Genomic DNA, 23,027 nt, shown 5'->3' on the forward strand with positions numbered 1-23,027 from the left:
CGGTTGTTTCCTCTTTCCTATTGTTGCCTGCAATGGTAAATAGATTCGGCCCATTTCTTTGTCTTTCAACATTGTGCTCATCCTTCAATATCACTTCCAAATCCCCTTCAGCCAGAATTAACCACTTGCCCTTCTTGGTGCAGGAATGACTAATGAGCCATTAATTTTTTCCACCATGTATAATGCTTGGTTGTTTATTTGCTAGTCTTCTCTACAAGCATGAAGGCAAGACAACATCTTCTTGATCTTTCTACTCTCCCCAGGGCTTACAGTGGGGCTTGGCATTTGGTAGGTATTCAGCAAATGTTTGTAGAATTTAAATGAAAGTCAGGTAAAAAGTATAGAGCAAACAGAATCACTTTCTTTTACTTTTATTATTATGCTGTGTTAGTCACCATACAGTACATCATTAGTTTTTGATGTAGTGTTCCATGATTCATTGTTCGCATATAACACACAGTGCTCCAGAGAAAGACAACAGAATCACTTTTTGAAACAACCTGCAGACTCCATGTTGTTAGAGCCCTCCTGGTTCAGAAACATAGATGTCTCATATGGAGATGGCGTTTCTTGCTTGACAATGTGTGTTCAACAGGCCCTAAGGTAAAAGAATCTTTCTCAATACTGTACTGATGGTTAGGGCATGCATTACACTGGTCCCAAGACATTATGAGCCCTTTCGAAGTTGTAAATAAGAGAAGATTTAATTGAATTCAGCATGAGAATCAGGGTGATCAATCTCTGTGAGCAAGAAGTCTGGGACCCTTCACTGATATATCAGTCAAGCTTGCCAGTCAGAAAGTATTACCAAGTCTGGGAAGCTCTTATGTGATCTGGAAATCACATGACCAACACAGCCAGGAAGAACCAGCGCACACCTCCAATGTTGCACTAGCTAGATCCACTGACCCTTGATATTTAAGACCTTTGGAAATTGGGGAGCTGCCACTGCCACAATTTCTTCCCTTATTTCAAGATTCCAGTCAAATAGAATCCGTGGCATCTTACCTTTAAGAGACAGTGTGGTACAGTAGAGGAAATATAATTCTTGTGTCTAGGAAGACATGATTTAAATCCCAAATCTATACTTTAGCAAGTTGTGTGAACTTGTGCAAGTTAGTGAAATAACTGGGCTTCAGTTTCCTTATCTCTAAAATGGGGATAATAAGATTTTCCTCATGTAAAATTATGTTCACTGCCTTCTGTCCCTGGCTTAGGGTACATTAATATCACCTACTCTGGACCCAAATACAGACACATTAATTCCATCTACCCACCTACTTTGCTCTGTTAAGTATCTGGTAGTCTTCTTAAGGCTTATGAAACTGTTGTAAAGAGGTATTTTCATGGAGTAGCCAAACACTGTCGTGTATGAAGTCAAAAGGCACAGAGAGGGCATCAATACCACTTAGGGCATAAATGGATGATTGTTGTTATAGACAGCACAAGCAATCCACTGGATGATATGTAGGATGAGTTAGGGTTCTGAGTCATGGGCTGTGGGCTGCACCCTCAGGGTATAACCTTCTTGGACATGTGGCTCCCATCTGCCCCTGCCAAAAGCAATCTTCTGGAGAAGCGGGGACAGCTATAAGCCATTTGCAGCCAAAACTCATGGCAGCCAGAGATGGCTGTACTGACCCAGTAAAGCGAGCTGGACAGAACACTGACCACATAGATAAATTGTACCAGGCTAAGAAGTATTATAGTATAATATGTACTTATACTCCTCATGGTAATCATGACCTCAAAGCAGTCTGTCCCAGGATCTGAAAGCCCCCAGTTCTAACCTCAGACAGCACTTGAGCCTGATGAGACATGAATTATTAAACACAACAGACACTGTTAGTGCTCCCCTTATATCCTTTTGGCACCCATCATTCAGGACAATGCTTTTGCAACCTAAAGCAAGTACTTGTTCCTCTCTGCCCACATGCTTTCTTTTGGCCCACATGCACTGGGCAAGCTTGTAGTGCCAGAGATTAGTGCCTGGCAACAGCCCTCAGGGATAACACTCTGCACCATCTTCCAGAGTTTTCCAGCAAGACTGAGCCCCAGAAGCCTGTGTGGTAACTGAGCAAAAAACATACACATTTTTAGCTGTCCTCCCTCTGTGCCTCACATTTGGATGCTTCTTTTGATCACCTCTCATGCAAACTACTTGCTCTCAAATCCTAAACTCAAGAGTCTTCTGGGAGAACCCAACCTAAGTCCATGTTTAACCACTAAGACTCAAAATTATATTCCCAGTGTAGCCTAATTCTTACCAAATTTATATTGTATTAACAAGATGCATGATTATTCTTTGTTACAGCATTATTTGATTAACTACACATACCATTTTCCCACAGGACTGGAAAATAGAGTGAACTATATTTGCATACACACACACACACACACACACACACACACACACCTCATTTTGAATGTTATAGAAATGGAATATGGCTTTTGAAGTGTATGGCTATCTGCAGTTACCCTAGGAGCCCATAAATAACAGCCACTGTACCCCTGTTGACCCCAGCACCAAGGCTCTTAACCCGATGAGTGGCATCTGGCAACCAATCTTCCTCCTTCTTTTCCTCCTCCTCTACCTCCTCCTCCTCTCTTCCTTCCCTTTCTCTTTTCCAAGTGCATGATCATTACAAAATACCAAGCCATTTTGAATTCCCATTTTTGCTACACTAGTAAATCTGAATTGTAAAGTAAAATAAGTCCTGGAAAATCAAATAGACCTATTATTTCCTGTACTGCTCCATGAGCTGAGAGAGTGACAAATGGGGGACCAAAACATCAGGGCAGTTGGCATTAATTAATACTAAATTTACTGAATTAAACAATGAATTTTAAAGAAATAATTCTAAGATGTCATTTCAATTAAGGCACTGCAACTGGAAAAATGGATGTGGGTGGTGTCCAGGAAAGTCAATCATGGCACTGTTACAGAAAGAAACCATTAACGCCAAAGAAGCAAGTGAATACAAAAGAAAGAAAAGAAATCCATGCTTCCCAAGGCATCTGGGAGAAACTGCAGAGCTCCTAGACTATTAAATCTCTTTACCTTCTCGATCAAGGAAGATGTATCTCGATTAAGGTCAATAATCCAGAACAGGTCACATTAGCAGTTCCCCCTTTTTACCACGGCAAAACAGAAATAATTGCTCCCCTGGATTTGAGCAGAAAGTAGAGCAGATTATTGAAGGTTAAAGGCTCTGACACAACTCTTGGCTTTTCTCCCAAAAATGATCCCTCTGTTTAGCCCAGAGAAATGAACTATAGCAGCTTCATAATGTCTGGAAAACTGGAACATAAGAGTGAGGGGAAACACAGCCACAGATTGTAGAGCTCAGAGAATCCTTTTAATGGTCATCTAGTTCAAGTACAAACTTGCCCCAGCAAGAACGAGGATCTAAAAATTAGAGCCTTACCCAAAGCCACATAGCCCAAACCTCAGACCTAGAGCCTGTCCCTTTCTCCCTACACAGCAGCCTGGGTCTCTATTGGTGCTAAATATAAAGAAATATCCTGTAAAGACTCTTCAAGTAGAAAATATAAATAACAATTAAAATTAAGAGAATAAATTTTCTAGTATGTCACTAAGAACCTGGGCAACATCTCTTGGTCCCACTTTGCTCACCCATAACATGGATATAGTAACTACTAACTAAAGGCTAAATCCCCCAAGAGCACTCTGTTCTCCTTCTGTGTATATATATCATACTGTATTGTACTTATTTAATGTATGCCTACTGTACTGAACTTTGAACAGAGAGAGAAAGGCTCAATATATCTGAAAAACAAAATGTGTGCATGAGCTAGAGAGTTGGCCAGCAGCAGGGTGGTGGAGTGGGATGGGAGAGTGAGAAGCCAGCACTTGTCCTCAAAGTTCTTTTCCTCCCTAGGTGAACACTTCCCATGTCCTCTGAGCCATGTGGAGTGGATAGAAGTGAGCCATGTGGAGAGGATAGAAGAAGATAGAAGAGAGGATAGAAGAGAATATATATATATATATATATATATATATATATATGTGTGTGTGTGTGTGTGTGTGTGTGTGTGTATATATATATATATATATATATATATATATATGGTTTTTTTGTTTCCGTATCTTAGAATTTTTCTTAAAATAACAGCTCTTCTGGCCTTGGACACCCCTGGGGATTTCTGTTCATTTTCACAATCTGAAAAAATGACAATTTCATTTTTAATTATGAATATTCATGCGCTCAACTGAGACTCTGCATGTCATTATAATTCCCAAATTAGTTCAGAGGGAAACTGACATTTTGTCTAAATTCCTTTTATTCTTCACTGAAACAGAATAGGGTGACATTTTGCTCTGAAAGGAAATGGGAATATTTCCTTGTCTTTGTCACCTGATAATTTCCCATCCCCAATAAAATCCATTTGCAAAGCTTCCTTCCAGTGTTACTCGAAGAATCCAAACGGTCAAGAGGGTGAGGACACTCCACAGTCTGTAAGAGAGGAACTGACCTAGACAAGATTAAAAACAAAAACAAAAAAACCTAAAGATGACAATATGAGTCAAATACAATAGCTCATTTAGTCCTTGCCACCAACCTATTATTATCCCTTGCTCTACAGATAAATAAAACTGAGGATCAGGAAAGTTAAATGCTTTGCCTAAGGTCATATCACTATTTCAGATAGTAGCATAAGAATGTAAATGTTGCTCTTTGGACTGCAAATCCAGGTCTCTTTCCAATCCACCACAGCTGCTTATATTTCCAAGAAGTCCACACATTATACTTCTGTTTGTAGAAGTTTCCCACAAGCCCAGCTTCCTGGTGAGTGCTCCTAATGGGCCAGCTGACATGTAACCAGAGGCACTCCTGTTTCACAGATGAAAGGAGGCATAAGAAAATTAAGTGACTTTTAAAATAGTATGCAAACCTGCCCAAAGTTATATATATATACATATTCTTGTCCTTGAATATGGTCACATAAGAAAAATATATGCAATTCAAGTAAAGGAACCAAAAATGGGAGAAATTATGTGTAGGACAACTCATGGACCATGCAAGGTGGGGTCTAGATCCCTTCCACAATCACAGGAGCTTAATTAGTTTTTTTAGGCTGTATAATGGTTTACACATTTAACAGTTCAAAACCCATTTATTATCCCACAATTTCTGTAGGGCAGATATCTGGATGCAGCTTAACTGGGTTCTCTGCTTGGGGTCTCCTCTGAAGCTCAGGGCCTTCTTCGAAACTCACATGATTGTTGGCAGAATTTATTTCCATGAGGCTGGACAACCCAAAGCCAGTAGGAGAATCCCTCTAACTTTAGTGAAGGCCTAAACCCTCTTTGAAAGAGCCCACTTAATTAGATCAGGCCCACCCAGATAGTTTCCCTTTGATTAACAAAGTCAAACTAATTAGGGACCTTGACTAGAACTTTAAAACCCCATCACCTTGCCATATGATATAACATTACCATGGGACTGGCATCTATGATACTCATAGGTCCTGTCCACAATCAAAGGGAAGGGATTATACATGGAACAGACACTAAGCAATGGGAATCTTAGGGGCCATCTTCCAACTCTGCCTACCACAGAAGCAATACCACTTTCCAAACTGCAGTGCTTGGGTTAGTGTTGGATATTCTACTAACAATCCATACATCAATATGACAGTATCATTCGATTCTGTGCAGGTCTACTTCTAAATGGATGCCAGATCATTTCTCAACTAGGTAAGCTGGGACGAGTTCCTACTGCATGCTTGGCACAGAACCGTCTAGAAAAGCCAAAACAAATAAAAGACTCAGTCCCTTCTCAGTAGATGCTTCCAATATACTTTGAAGAGAACTGGAAATTACTGTTTATAAAAATTAACGCCTAAAAATTATATTTGTACAAATTCATAGGTCCCTTCCATACTCACAGGCTTAGTCACCAATGAAGAAAATGGGGAGTCAAAAAAGAGGAGACCCAGGATAAATGAAGGGTCAGTTCCAGGGTCTATAAGATTGGATCCAAGAGCAATGCAGCCTCTATAAAGTTTTGGGATCCAGCTTTAGGAAGAACTGGAGGGAAAAAAAGGCACTGGAATAAGGATCCAAAGACCTAGAATGTGGCCCTAATTTGCACCATACCCCTGTGACCTGAATAGCTCTCTTCCCTTCCATAGGTCACAGCACCCTCATCTGTAAAATAAGAGTAACCTGCCCAAGTTGTGATGACGTCTAAGGCTGCTCCACCTTAAAAAAGTGCTCAGATTTTGTAGTCAGCATGGAAGGGCCTGAAGCCCTCAGCACCATTGAAATTCACTACAGTGACACATCTCACTTCCCAAATCATGTACTCCTTCCAGCTTGCAGGAAATCGGGGGAAGGTGTTCTGCTGGAGGAAAGCACCTCTTTCTTTGTAATCAGGAACATTTTTGTCAGGCCAACATCTTTCCCCTTCTTACTGTTTTTTTAGGTCTCTTGTGTGTTTCCCTTTCAAACAAAATATTAATAATTCGTGAGTTCAGGTGTAGTTGATGGCACATGCCATGTGCTTCCTCTTTTCTTATTTACTTTTATAAGTCCAGGGGTAAGTCATTTCACCCAGGCCTGTTTCCTACTTAAATGAAGATAATGATGCCTACTCAGAGAGGAGGTGAGGGAAGCTAGTAATGTGATGTACAACAAGGCCACTACCCAGCAGGGGGGCCTGGCACTTAGTAGGTACTTCTGGCCTACTCTCAATACCCTCCATCCCCTGAAGAAGGCAGATTTTGAAGGCAGTGTTTATGAAAGGCTAAAGTCTGTCTGCCTGCGAAGTGAGCTTACAGAGAATTCAGGTCTGGTAATCAAAATTAATAATGGTATTCAATCTAATTTTCCAAGCCAGAGGAGTGGAAGGCTGAGCTGTAATCAATCTTTAGAGGTCAATTCACAGGGGATTTACCAGGTAAAGGGCTTGGCGCCCCCTTGTGCAGAAAAATGCTGCTATCTTATCAGCCCGTTGTCTACACAGGTGCTTTCATCAAGATGCCCTTGGCTCTTGGACGTTTGAAAATACACCCACCCTCTCAACCGCCCCTAGTCAGCCAAGACTTGATTAACATAAATTCTTTCTTTTAAAGACTGTGAATTGTTTGATTAGTTTCTGAATAGGATATACTTGCCTTGCATATGGAACAAAAATCAACAGTGTGTACCTTTTAGTCTCCTTTCCACTCCTGAGTCCGACAGGCCCAGATCCCTTCCCCAGAGGCAATTCTGGTGAACCCTACCATACAGACTGTGTGTGTGTGTCTGTGCATAGTGCACATATATGTGTATATTCTTCCCCAAAGGATAACATACTATATGCACTGTATCTTGCTTTTCTCTGCAACTTCCCTTTTCACAATATATGTCAATGATCATTCCATACCTGTACCCTTCAAGGTACCTCATTTTTTTAGGGACTACATAGTATTTCCATTGTCTGAATGAACCATAATTTATGCCTTTTCAATAATTATATGTCTATATGTATACATATGGAAATATTTATATATATTTTCCAAATCTTTTGCTGTTTCAAGTAAGTTATTGCTATTTCTATAATTAATAATATTTTACTTATGTTGGTTTATACTATTACGAATATATTTTTTGTGTAAACTTCTAAGAGTGAAATTGTGCCAGGTGCTCTTCTAATTGCTTTACGTGTAATCACTCAATAAATATTTATTGAGAATCCAGTATGTGACAGGCCTTATTCTAAGTGCTGAGAATATAGCAGCGAATACAATAAATTTTTTCTTGTGGGACTTTTGAATTTTAGATATATTTGTTGATATTTAGATTCATTAAATTTTCACAATAACTTTTTTGTATAGGGACTATTATTATCCCTATTTTAATAGAGGAGGAAAATGAGATACAGAAGATGATATAGCTCATAAGTAGTGGAGCTGGGATTAAAACCAGGTAATATCATTCCATAGTTCAGAGTTCATGCACTTTACTATGAGCTCCACTTCCACACCCATACTTAAATGCTCCACATGTCATGATTCTTACTCTAATTTACAGGAAGTCCCTACTATTGTTTAGAAAGGATTTTTACCACAAACGAACTTACATTGTTTCCAAACAATCGGTCACTGGGTACATCATCTAACGGACTGTCTTAGGTTTCCTGAGGTAGACCTTTCTTTTTTTTTTTTTTTTAAGATTTTGTTTATTTATTTGACAGAGATAGAGACAGCCAGCGAGAGAGGGAACACAGGCAGGGGGAGCGGGAGAGGAAGAAACAGGCTCCTAGCAGAGGAGCCTGATGTGGGGCTCGATCCCATAACGCTGGGATCACGCCCTGAGCCAAAGGCAGATGCTTAACCGCTGTGCCACCCAGGCGCCCCCGTGAGGTAGACCTTTCTGAGGTTCTTGCGCAGGTGACTTCCTGAGAGAAAAAGAGGATTGGGGGCAGAAAGTGAGGGCAGGGAAGAAGATGTGTAAAGATGTGATCCCAGATGAACTCCCAAGGAGCCTGAAAACATAAATGGCATCACAGAGTGGCCCCACCTGGTAGCAAGGGGGATGATCATTTGCATCCTTATATTAGTCCATCATTGGCTGCAAGTTGACTCCAGGGAGGGGGTGTGTAACCTCCCAGGCAATTCTAGGTGAGGGAAATCTCCAGAATGAGGGTGAGAATATGAGCTATTAGCAGCCAGCCATCACTGCAGCTAAGGCTGGGGAGTGGGTGGTATGCATCGGCCCAGTAAAGGAAATCTGGACAAGGCACCAATGGTGTGCACTACAATGCATATAGGGCATCTCTGTCTGATTTTCCTGCACATATCTCAGAATTAACAAGCTCAAGGCCCTCCCTGGGTCTGTATTCTCCACTACATTAAATAGCACTGCCTTCCACAGAATTATCCAATGCAGAAGCCCCCTGGTCCTCTGCTCCTCTATCTCCTTCATCCCCTTCATCCTTTTCAGTGAACCAGTTTATAACATAAAACTTACAGATGCTGCCTTCTTCTAAGGAAGGTGTATTCCAGCAACTAGTCTCTTCATCATCCCAACTTAACAGTTTCCCTGACTCCATTATTACCTTCTCAAATCTATGTTCCACCCTGCAACCTGCACGGTCTTCCTAAATGAAAATCATAGGGAGAACATAAGCAGTAACCTCTCCAACGTTAGCCACATCAACCTTTTTCAAGACACGTCTCCAAAGGCAAGGGAAACAAAAGAAAAAATGAACTTGTGGGACTTCATCAAGATCAAAAGCTTCTGCACAGCCAAGGAAACAGTCCAAAAAACTAAGAGGCAGCCCACGGAATGGGAGAAGATATTTGCAAATGACACTACAAATAAAAGACTAGTATCCAAGATCTACAAAGAACTTCTCAAACTCAATACATGTGAAACAAATAATCAAATCAAAAAATGGGCAGAAGATATGAACAGACACTTTTCCAATGAAGACATACAAATGGCTAACAGACACATGAAAAAATGTTCAAAATCATTAGCCGTCAGGGAAATTCAAATCAAAACCACCTTGTGATACCACCTTACACCAGTTAGAATGGCAAAAATTGACAAGGCAAGAAACAACAAATGTTGGAGAGGATGTGGAGAAAGGGGATCCCTCTTACACTGTTGGTGGGAATGCAGGTTGGTGCAGCCACTTTGGAAAACAGTGTGGAGGTCCCTTAAAAAGTTAAAAATTGAGCTACCCTATGATCCAGAAATTGCACTACTGGGTACTTACCCCAAAGATACACACGTAGTGAAGAGAAGTGCCATAGGCACCCCAATGTTCATAGCTGCATTGTTCACAATAGCTAAATTGTGGAAGGAGCCGAGATGCCCTTCAACAGATGACTGGATTAAGAAGTTGTGGTCCATATATACAATGGAATATTACTCAGCTATCAGAAAGAACGAGTTCTCAACATTTGCTGCAACATGGACGGCACTGGAGGAGATAATGCTAAGTGAAATAAGTCAAGCAGAGAAAGACAGCTATCATATGATTTCTCTCATCTATGGAACATAAGAAATAGCAGGGAGATAGGTAGGAGAAGGAAGGGAAGAATGAAGGGGGGGTAAACAGAAGGGTGAATGAACCACGAGAGTCTATGGACTCTGGGAAACAAACTGAGGGCTTCAGAGGGGAGGGGGGTGGGGGACTGGGATAGGCCAGTGATGGGTATTAAGGAGGGCACATATTGCATGGTGCACTGAGTGTTATACGCAAATAATGAATCATGGAACACTACATCAAAAACTAAGGATGTACTCTATGGTGACTAACATAACATAATAAAAAAGTTTTTAAAATGTTTATTATATTAAGAAGCTAAGTATGGGGGTGATTTGTTATGCACTAATAGATAATTAATACACTGTTAAATAAAAAGAAAAAAATGCTTGGGTTAAAAAAAAAAAAAAGAAAGGATGATTACCCAACATTCGCATCAACATGGATGGAACTGGAGGAGATTGCACTAAATGAAATAAATCAAGCAGAGAAAGACAATTGTCATATAGTTTCACTTATTTGTGGAACATAAGTAATAACATGGAGGACATTAGGAGAAGGAAGGGAAAAATGAAGGGGGGGACTCAGAGGGGGAGAGGAACCATGAGAGACTATGGACTTCAGGAAAGAAACTGAGGGTTTTAGAGGGGAGGTGGGTGAGGGGTTGGGTTAACCCAGTGATGGGTATTGCATGGAGCACTGGGTGTTATACGCAAACAATGAATCATGAACACTCTATCAAACACTAATGATGTACTATATGGTGACTAACACAACATAATGGAAAAAAATTAAAATAAATAAACAAAAATCTTATCTTGGTACCCTTTAGTTCTTTAAAACCTTTAATTGTTCCTCTTCTGTTTGTTCAAGCCCACAGTCCCTGCATGGCCAGGAAGGAACTAGCCCTTGCTAACATCCATAATCACATCTCACTCTCTATACACCTCAACCCACTCATGCACACTACTGTTCAACCCCATTAGTTGGGCTTCCCAGACTCTGACCTCTTGGAGTATAAGAACTATTTCACCTTTGTCACATGTCTTCTCAGGCTGAGCATCCTCTGCCCTGGAGTAAACTTGGCCTAGGTCTCTATGGGGTTCTCAAAGTACTTGATACATACTAAGCATGTACTAGTTCATCTTCAAAGATGCCCCCCCCCATGTAAAATATTATGCCTCTCAGTATCCATGCTCCCACATATCCCCACCTCTTGAATGAGAGCCGGACTTGAGACTTGCTTGTAACCGACAAAATGTAGTCAAAGTGATACTGATTTCTGAGGCTTAGTCCAAAAAAACTTTGCAGCTCCCAACTTTGTCTCTTGGAAGGTTCTCTCCAAGGATGCCAGGCTTCAAGGAGAAATCCATCTGTCATGGATTTTGTGCTATGAGAAATCCCAAGCTAGCCATGTGGAGAATTTATGTAAAGAAAGAGATATCTGTCTCATCAGCCCCCAGCTAACCCAGCCATCCCAGGAACTAGGCATGGATATAAAGAAGCCCTCAAATGACCAGATGACCACAATCTCAACCACCGCCAGTGTGCAAAACATGAGGGAACCCAAGCTGTGTCCAAAAGTCTATAAAACCATGGGAGATCACAATAAAATTGCTGTTTTAAGAGGCTAAGTTTTTGGTTAACTATTTACTCAGCCATTGAGCACCAGAACTATACCTGAATTGGTATACAAGCTGCTGCATTATAATTATTTTTCTGTCTTTCTGTTTTCCCTACTAAGCAGTCCAGGGACTCTGAATCTAATAATGTAATGTAATGACAAGGATATAGACTTAGGAAGTGTTTGGTAAGTGAATAAATGATAGAAAAAGAGTGAAATGCTGAAGAGAGTAATTCCCTCATGCCCTGGGCCCATCCTCAGTGAGTCTGCCATCATTGTTTCCATCAAAGTGCAGTTTTACAAGCATTTACTGGGTGACTACAGTGTGATCTGTGAGGTTCTAAGCATGAGCAGACAAACCCAGGTTCAGATCCCAGCTTTGCCATTTACAAGTTGTGTAACCTTAGGCAGCTGAAACTCTCTGAGCTTCATTTGCTCATCTACAAATGCTTGGTACTGCAGTGAAGATGGCATGATATGATTTTTTAATTCTCACAGTAAATGACTCATTCCATGTTTTCCATTAATGTGTGTTAATTGAATTGATAGCATATGTGAAATACTTAGCCCAGTCAGTAGTAAAAGAACTAATGAAATAACTAGTACACAGTGCACTTTGTGGAGTCTCAGTAGATACACCCTTTGCTTCATTCTGTTCCCCTCCATTGTAAGGTTATGGAGTCGGCTTGTACTAAGACTAAAAATCCCCACAGTACAATTGAAAAATAGTGGCAGCCAGATTTAGTCTTGAGCAATTACTACATGTGCAGAACTGGCATCAGCAACAATGAATCAGTGTTCATACCTGCAATCAACATCACATTTCAGATTCTGAACCAAACTCTTCTAAGAAATGAGCTTCTGTGCAAATAATCACATGTCCCTCCAGCATTCTTCTGCTTTTTATTTCAGGGCAATGTCAGGAAGACTGTGTCCTCCAGCCCCTACTTCGGCAAGTTTTATCACTTATTCCTCTTCTGTAATGAAGCAAGTTATTGAAATTGGGGGCTTTGGGCCATTTCTCCAAAAAGAGAAACCTTTTCAGCATGACATTTATGTGTAGAGGGATGTTTATCAGCAAAGAGCATTTCTTCCTAAAGCAGCAAATGACTCCATGAGGTAAAATTATGGGGTGATCTCATACTCATGCCGAGCAGGAAGGGGAAAATGTCAGCAGTTATATCCAGAGGATTGGAGTTTCTATAATGCATCTTTCCCACAGTGCACTTAGCATGAAGGGCTGCTTCTACAAGCCATTTCCAGGGTATTTTACCAGGAGTAACACAAATACCTGATCACCATAAATAGGGAGAAAATAACAGAGACTTTGACTTCTGGAAAGAAATGTACTCATTACTATCAAAGAGGGGAACATTGGACTGATTGAACATATATAAATTGACTGAAGACCTGTCTATTGGCTAATATATCCTTTTCTCTCCATTAATCCGGGACTGTGTTTTTTTAAAAATCCATTTCCACAGTGCTGCTTAATAATAAATATAAAATAAAGTGAAGGTGATTCTCCTTTCCTAGCAAACATAGAAAAATATGTCTTGTCTCCCACCTTATGTAGTTTGTCGATATAACTAGTTCTCCTTTCCTAATCTTGGGGCTAGCACACACATTAAAACTTTCATGTGACAGTATCGAACAATTGCCCTGGGAAAGGCAAAATGAGATGTGGGAATAGCATGGGCCCAAAAGTCAGAGAGGCTTATAACATCTCTTTTCTGTCCTAGGCAAGCAGTCCTCAGTCTTGAGAAAGATGCCTCCATTTCCGGGACCAGTGCTGTATGGAGTGTCTTCCCCTGTCCTCCTCACATCCTTCCCATTATTTATCATTCATCCTGAAAGAATCACCTCCACTGTCATCTCTGCAAGAGTTCCTCCTGACGCACCCCAGGTTTGATTACAAATCCTGCTGTGTGTCCTCAGCCCTCCGTGCTTGCTTCTGTCACACTATAATGTGCTATAATTCTTCATTTGTCTCTCTCCTTGAAGAACCACTTCATTCCTGTACAGTAAGATTGTATTGTGTTTCCCTCCATAATCCCAGCAACTAGCACTGGGCTTAGAGTTTAGTTGGAACTCCTTAATGCTCAGAGGGGTTGCATGGATGGGAATAATCAAACAGATCCAGAGGGGCCATTGGAGAAGATCCTATACATGCTCTCATTTCATAGATGTAGCCATGAGATTCAAGCGGATTGAGTGGTTGCCCAACTTCACACAGTACGTTAGTCATAGAGTGGGGACTGGAATTCAGTTCTCCCAAATCCTAGTCCAGGACTGCCTTAGTTAACTTAAGTCAATAATATGTATCAAGTACCTACTAAGTGCAAGGTTCTGTGCCATGAGCACTGCTCATGACGTCAAAGAATTTATATTTCAAGTACAAAAGGAACTGTGGGACTCATGAAACATAGCTGAATATAAAATTAGTTCTTACAAATGTACAAATAAAATAGCACAGGAACATGGGGTTGATGTGAGATTGATTCCAGGGGTACTGTGGCAGATACTTTTGTATTTTGAGTCCCCTCACCTTGGCCCCCTTGATTTTCAGTTTCGGCTCTGTTAGCTATGCAATCTTTTTTTTTTAAATGGAGGTATAATTGACATACAATGTTATGTACTCAGCCCCAAACAGAATGAGATCTTGCCATCTGTGATAACATGGATGGACTTTGAGGGTATGATACTAAGTGAGATAAGACAGGCAGAGATAGCCTACAGTCTTGCTCTCAACTAACAGTATCTTAACCTTGACCAAGCACTTGATGTTTTCTGCTCCAGTGCCAGGAGCCACCCAGCATTTAGACAAACCCCACAGAAGGGAATGAACAGCCTCAGGGACAGTGCTCAAAAAATGAAGGACAGTAGTCAGTAGATAAACACCCTGGTGTTTATCCCTTCAGGTGGGGAATACCGAGAGGTATTCTGTTTGTCTTTAGGAATGGAGGTCTGGAGAAACTAAGCCCTGGCGCTTACAAGGACCTTGAGAACACATGCTTTTATGGATTTTTCTTGGCTCCCTGTCCTCTCTCTGCTCCCTCACATCTGCTTGCTGAGATCATTTCCCAAATAAACTGCCTATGGAGGCTTATCTCAGCCTGTGCCTCTGGGGAAGCCAAAATTAATACTGGAAGTCAGAAGTGCAAGGCTTCCTCGTGACTTCCATGGGCCTTGGGCACTTTTGCCATCATGTGCCTCTTCTTCCTCATTAAAATATATATATATTTAAATTATATTTTACCACCGCATTGGTATAAAGATAAATATATAATATAATCCAGGCTGTATTCATTATTATATGTTAATTATTATCATTTTCAGCTTTTTGTTCTGATTTTAAAAGGATTTAAAATTTAAAAATTGTCATGGCCCTAGGCACTCTGCTGCCTATGCTAATGGATGAGTCTGTCCTGCAGAAGTAAAGGAACAACAGGAAGGCCTTGTGGATGAAGTGTCATTGGAGCTAATCCTTAGAGAATGGACTTAATTTGAAGAGACAGAGACATAGACATACTCTTCTCTATTCAACACAGAATATTGTTTTTTTAATATTGATTTTTATTACATAAGTAAATCATGTTTATTGTGGGAAATGTGAACACCACAGAAATATTAAGATAAAAATAACAGTTGCTTTTAATTTTACCAACCAGAATAAACTCAACACTTGTGCATATTTCCTACAGGTGCTGGTTTTGTGTTTTCGTGGTGGTGGTGTTTTTTTTCATCATTGACATTAATAAGACATATAAACATACACAATTTTGCCTCAGTGCCTTGGAGATCTTTTTCTTTCTTTCTTTTTTATTTCTTGAATGTCTCATTAATGATGAGAGCCTGGCTTTTGTCTGACAGTGACTTAGTTAAGTCATCTGTCTTTTCTGCCTGGTAACTTTCAGACTTTCTCATTCTGCCTGAAAACTGTGGTTTCATTATGCTGTGTCCAGAGTAAAATTTCAATTGCTCTCCTCCAATTTTCAACTTCTCTTCTGTAGCTCCCAACTCTATATCCCTTCTTTGCTGTATTCTGGATGATTTCCCCTGGCAATTATTCCATTTTATTTATTCACTCTTCAGTCATGTCTAATCTTCTGTTTATCCTTAAAGTTTCCTTCTCACTTCTTATCCTTAAAGTTTCCTTCTCAAAATGAAAGTAATATTTTCACTTCCAAAACTAGCTACTTCTTTATTTCAGATTTGTCTGTCTTCTTCCATTATTTCCATTTCTATGGATTCTATCATTTTTTAACTTTGAGTATTTTAAACACACTTACAGTGCTTTTCCAGCTGACTATTACTTCAGCTTTCTCGGGCATCAATGTTTCTGTTTGTTACACCTGCTGACTATCTCTTATGGCAGCGTTTCTCCAGTGTTTTGTGATATTTTCTTCTCAGCTTATCTTCAGTTAGGATTCTCTTAAGTGGGAGCCTGGGACTTGCCCTGGGTTATAGATGCCTCCCTTGGAAGATGTTTCCTGGGTGCCTCAGATGGAACCATAGGAGTCACTGGTTCTAGACCTTTTCATATTGTCCTCAGCTCAGGCTTCCTTAGGCCATGGTGTACACAGGTGTGCACAGGCAGTGCTGGCTCAGAGCATGGGCTCCCTGGTAAATCTGATACAAGCTCAGACCACAGTAGGCAGCATACTTTCTGCCAGGGCTACACAGTCTCCCGTTGCATTTATTTAAATTTTGCATCCTGCCTTTTGTCCCTTAATTTTTATAACATGAGTATTTAAATCCTTTACCTGGAGCCTCTGGAACTTTATGAGGGATGAAATGGTTTGAAATTTTTGTGTTTGTTTGTGTTTTTTCCCTGGAGAAAGTCCATAGCTTTCATCACATTCACAGAGGCATCAGAGACCCAAGAAAGCTTGGAAACTGTTATTTTAAACAATCTTGGATGTTTCCTAAATTAAGTTTAGCCCTTAGAAATATACGAAAAACTATAGATACAAGTTTTGAGAAATTTCCTCTATAACTTTTCTAATATAGGTCAGAGCTGAGAGGGAAATGTTCAGAGCCTGGTGTGTGTGGTGCTACCAAGGCTGCTATTGCAGCCTCCAAGACACTTTATCTCAGAGAATGTGTATAAGTATATGTGGTGCTTCAAGGAGCTAGGAAAGGAAGGACGTCTGGGAGGTCATTCCGGCCAGTATGAACGCCTTAACCAAGCAACGGCCAGCCTGAGCCTGCCCTTTCTCTTCACCCCTCATCCTTCATTCCCAGCCCCAAGAAACATGAAGGCACAGAAATATTGTAAAATAAATGGAATATAGCCATATATATATACACTGAGCTACCAGCACATAAAATAACATCACACAAAATAATTTTAAGACAAAAAAGCATGACTAGAGATAAAGGAGACCACTTTCTAATGATAAAAGGCCCAATTCATCAAGAAGACATAGCTATTTCAAACTTAATGCACTGAAAAAACATTGCTTCACAATACAAAACTTGACAGAACTACAAGAACAATTTGGCAAATCCATCATCATAAAAAGAGATTCTAACAATTGAATACCAGTATGTGACATCTATGATTGTGCCTTCTCAAACAGTATCTGACCACATTACTGTTCACAAATTGAGATTCAGCGATGTAATTTTCACAAAATCACACACAGTTGCTAGGTGGCCAAACTTAGATTCAAATCCAGGCTCATCTGACCCCAAAGTCAAAGCACTTTCCAGTGGAACCGCTAACAAGAACTAGGAAAGAGATGACAAGACGGGTGTTATTTTTTTAATATACATAATTCATTTGGCTGAGTATTTTTCCCCTCCTCAGCAGCAGTTAGTTGCTATTTCTCCCCACCTGTTAATTACTAGGGTTTGTGTGGGGGCGGATTTGGCTTCCCAAGGCAGCCCACACAGGTTGTCACACTGTCAAGGATTCCTCCATTAACAAGCTGTCAATACGCCGCCAACAGCCGCCATTTGGTTTGTTCAGGGAGCGGGAGCTCTGGTGTGGAGACTTGGCTCTATCATTTAGAGGAATTTAAAAAAATAAGGCAAGAGGCAGATGTCTTCCAGTCTGTTCTTCCACAACAGACTCAGGGATATGGCGTGGGCTTTCACTGGGAGGAGGAGGGAGAAGGGCTTCAAAATAAGTGTAAAGAAGGGGGAAAGCCAGGCATGAAGGAATGAAGAATAAGGATGCACTTAAAAATACAGTTTTTCCTTTGCCCCTGTCTTCCCATGGGCAGGTTTCTGAATAACGCCAACTTGTCCATATCCCCATCACTGTGGTCTTCTCAAACTCTAATTTTAAAAATGTTTAAAAGGCCATGGTTCTGATTTTTAAAACCAAAGGTGCCATTTGCCTGCAATCTTTTCAAAGTCACCCTAATGAAATATGGGGAAAATCTGCCAGTCCACTGAGATGCTTTCTGAAGCCGGTATTCTTTCTGTTAATTAGTAAGATTAACCTCTGAGCATACAGGCCCTCCCATCTCGCCACTAACAAAGATGCCTGTAGAAATGCCAGCTTTTCAGAGTGCTTCATATAAGAGAATGAAAAAGCCCAGCTTTTGAGCAACTACATTTAGAGCGGGGGTCTCCATAAAAATCTGTTTGCACCTGTAGCCTCAGACTCTATTTTTGTTTTCCTACTTACAACTTCTACCACCTGTGCAATTAAAATATGCATGAATTCTCTCCAACCAATAAGACTTCACAACTAACTCAAAAGAAAGCTTCATGGTTCTGAAAATTGTATTGAGCTTGCCTTCATTGTAAAAGTGTTATTTCTACTACTCAGATTTCAGAAAATTATGAAATACATCCACCTCCTCATTTCTACCCCTTTTTCAGATCATGGGACAAATCGTGTTATTATTTAGGCCCAAAGAGTCAGTCAAAAGTATAACATTACTTCACAATGAGGACATAAGTTTAAAAAAAAAAAAAGCAATTATGCTGGTCTAGATCATCACCAAAGACATGAAAAGATGCTCTCTCAGTGGAGGATGGGTATGCATGCTTAGAGGTTGTACAGACATTAATGAACAAGGGGAAGATGTAATTTCCAAGCATCTATGATCCAGCAAGATTCATTTCAAGCACCAAGCAGGAAATTCCATCAGAAAGAAACTGGAAGGCAATCAAATAACTTTAGTTTCCCCCACATCCTAACTAGATCTTGCCCAAATCTCCATGTCTCTTCCCATGAGTTGTCTCCCCATGGGAGCCCCTATAGGATTTTCTCCTATAAGACTGTAAGCTCCAAATAGAAAGGAAATTTTCAGTCAGACAACAACCTTGGTTCCCTTTTTGCTATGGCTGCCAGGAGTCTTAGAGACAACATTTTCAGAAAGATTATCTTGGTGACTTCTGTTGCTAGTTATGTTATAGAACAGGGTTTGAAAAACTAAAGCCAATGGGTCACATTTAGTCTGACACCTACTTTTGTAAATAAAGTTTAATGGAAACACCATTATAACCATTTGCTTATGAATAGTCTATGATGGTTTTTATAAGTGCAGAGCTAATAGTGACAAAGGAGACATTATGACCCACAAAGCCTAAAATATCCACTATCTAGCCCCATATAGAAAAAGAAAAAATCTCCAAGTTCAAAACATGGACAAATCCTGGATAAAAGATTCAAAATACATTTCTAAAGAAGGTCTAATAATGGCAAGAAAGTTAGCCAATATTGATCAGAAAAAATAAACTCACAAAAATAGGTAAGCACTTAAGCTACTGGATGATCCAAGGTCATTCTCTTCTCTCTGAAGATAAAATCATCATACAGTAGGACCTATAATCAGTGACCCCCACAAAATGCCTCACCAGGCAAACCAGCAAAGAATCTATCCCACAAAATATGAACTTAGACTGTCTTTGTCTTGTTTCTGGGAAAGGGAAACAAGGTTCCCCCGAGAATTCATAACCACAATCAACCCTCAGGCAAATTGAGGCTGGAGTTCACATGCACTTTGTGGCATGAAAATACCCAAAGGCAAGAATTTAATTTAAACTAGTTGGGACGGGAATATCCCCGTGGTTTGGAAAAAGCCAATGCATGTCCTCTCTGGAGGAATGTAGCTTACATACATAGAAGGCTTAAAAGTCCAGTGACAATGTTTAAAGGAACACGAGCTCATAATCAAAAGTTACTTAACACATGAGAAAAGCTTAGAGGTAGTCAGCAAAGCACAATATCAGTTCTACAAGTAACAGCAGCAATAATAATACTAATAATAGCTAACACCTGTATAGGTTACTCCGTGCAAGATATCCTAAGAACTTTACATATATTTAATCATTTAATTCTTAAAGCAATCCATTGAGTAGTAATTGCTTTTAAACCCATGGTCCAGATGAGGAAAATAAAGCACAATGTCTTCAGATTTTAGAATGGTTAGAATTAGAATCCCCCCAAAATAAATGTATTACATTTAAAGATATAAGTGATTGAGATTATAAGTCTCAAAAATGACAAGGCATTTGAAAGAAAGATTCAAAGAGAACTTATTCAAATGAAAAATATAATAAATGAAAATAAAAACTCAAGATGAAGGCTAACTAACAGATTAGACACTGTTGAAGCAAGAATTATTGAACTGGAAAGAGTCCCAAAATGAAGAGAGAATTATTCAATAGGAAGGTGAATGCAAACAGATTTAAAAAAAAAAAATAGATGCCTGGGTGCCTCAGTTGGCTAAGCACCCAACTCTTGATCTCAGCTCAGGTCTTGATCTCAGGGTGGTGAGTTCAAGCCTCACATTGGGCTCCATGTACTTAAAGAAAGAAAGAAAAGAAAAACAATATAACACAAAGATAAAAAGTATGAATCAGAGGTTAAAAGATATAGAAAATAGAGCAATGAGATTGAAGGCATGCCTAATTGGAATTTTAAAAGGAGATTAATGGGCTGTTAGATGGATAATACTTAAGGAGAAAATGACACAAAACTTTCCAGAATTGAGGAAAGGCATGAGTTCTCTCATCCCTAATCTGAGTAGGATAATTAAAAAGAACCCCATACTGAGATACAGTATAATGAATCTGCCAAACACCAAGTAACAGACAAAGCCTTTCAAGGTACCCAAGAAAAACAGCTTGCCTCCAGTGTCATGGCACTTAGACTGATGAATGACTCCCAGCAGCAATAATGAGATTCATTTAAAGTGCTGAGGTAAAAGAGCTTTCAACTGGGAATTTTATAACCATCACGGCAATATTTAAAGAATAAAGGTGAGATGAAGACAGTTGCAGACAAACAAAAACTCGTTTAGTCTTCAACAGAGCTTTACTTAAAGGAGCTTCTAAAGTATCTACTTTAGAAATAAAAGAAAAATTATTTCAAACAGAAGACTGGATATTTAATAAGAATAGTGAGCAAAGAAAATGGTATACATCTGGGTAAATCTAACAATATTTAACTTATAAAACAATGATAACTGATCCATTTGTGTCATAAAATATGAACAAGATATAAAAGGTTATTAAATAATAATACTAAATTAATACTGAGAATATTTGGGAATTAAGTATTTTAAATTTCTTACATTTGGGGGAAGAAATCAAACTTATTGACTGATTTTAAACTTTGTTAAATATGTAGCAAAAAATTCTAGAGTAACCAACTAAATAATACAAATAGAATGGAAACCTTCCAAAATAATAGCAAAAAACTGATGGAATTAGAGGGGGTGGGGATACCTCACTCAATACAAGAGAAAAATATATTCAAAGCTAAACAAATGGAAAGTGTAAAATAATGGAGATAAATCCAAATATATCAGTAAATACTATGATTGGAAATGTACGAAACTCAGTAGTGTAAAGATAAAGATAGTGAGACTGGATAATAATGTGGCTAAAACATGAAGGCAAAGAAAAGTTGTAAGATAGATTTATAATTTACAGAGCAAATACCAGTGCATAAAATAGTATCACACAAAATAAAATTTAAAATAATAAGTATTATTAATGATAAAGGTCATATCATAATGATAAAAAGATTTAATCCACTAGGAAAATACAACAATTTCAAATTTATATGCACCTAAAATACCAGCTCAGAATATAAAACTCAAAACTTGACAGAAACCAAAAGAATTAGACAATTCCATAACATGAGATTTTAACACACCCATCCCCATAATTGACAACAATGGGGGAGAAAGTCAGATAAAGGAGAGCTAATGGACTTATGTGGAATGCTATGGCTCCAAATTGGAGACCATACATTATTTTCAAGAATGGGCTGGTTGATAACTAATAGTAAGAGATGGTACAAGTAAGTCTATTTAAGAAGATGCTGAAAGTAATCCTTGTGGGCAGTTATGGTGGCCAGAATTAAAGTAGTGAAAATGGAGACAAGGAGAGGTGAGGAATTTTAGAAAGATCAAGGAAGAATATTCATAGAATGTGGTAATTAATTAAATGTCGAGTGTGAGAGATGGGAGGAAGCAAGAAAGATTCTCTCTCCAGACTGTCTACTGTCTGAGCTAGGGAAAATGGGAAAAAAAGAGTTGGGGTGGCAGGGGTGGATTCCATATAAAATGTAGTAATTCTGAGTTCCATAAGGTACAGCCAATTTTCAATAGGCATTTGGTTTTATGATCAAGGAATCAGAAGAAGTATTTGGTTTGGAGATATTGTTTCAAGAATTATTAGATATGGGTGTTAATTTTGAAATCAAATGTTTAGAGAAGAGGATATGTCACAACAATGCGTAGATTTTTTTAAAAACACAAAAATTGAGGAAATAGGTAGAAGATTGTATCCATTACCTGTTGCTACTTACAACGTATTGGCTTTTATTTGCATACGGTTTGCAGTTTGACATTTTGGGCTGGGTTCATCAAGATGGCTTTTCTGCTAGTCTCACCTGTGGTCATTCATATGGCTACAGTGAATTGGTAACTCAAGTGAACTGACTGATCTAAAATATCCTCACTCACTTGTCTGGTAATCAGTCGGCCAGGGTACATTGGTTCCCTTTCATGTGACTTCTCCAGCCGGCTAGCTGCAGCTGACCTTGTGAGCTCAGGGTGTCAATTATAGTCAGAAGAGGACAGTTCCAAAGTATAAGCAATTTTTAAGACCCTGCTTACTAATTTCTCTAAATCCTATTTGCTAATTTCCTTAAAGCAAATCATGAGACCATGCCCAGATTCAGTGGATGCAGAAATAAACTCCACCTCTTGACTGAGGACCAGCAAAGTTGCATTGCATAGGGGACAAGCACACTACAATGGTGGAGATCACTGAAGCCATCCTTGCAGTCTTCCAGAGATCCACCAAAGAACAACTAAGCTGGAGAGTGTTATGCAGAAAGCCTGAGAGTTTGTTGATGCATAATCCAAGGGAACAGAATCTGGGGAATAATAAGGTGGCACCCTGTGTCAAATGCT

This window comes from Ursus arctos, unplaced genomic scaffold (genome assembly GCF_023065955.2).
Source record: "Ursus arctos isolate Adak ecotype North America unplaced genomic scaffold, UrsArc2.0 scaffold_20, whole genome shotgun sequence".
NCBI lineage: Eukaryota > Metazoa > Chordata > Mammalia > Carnivora > Ursidae > Ursus > Ursus arctos.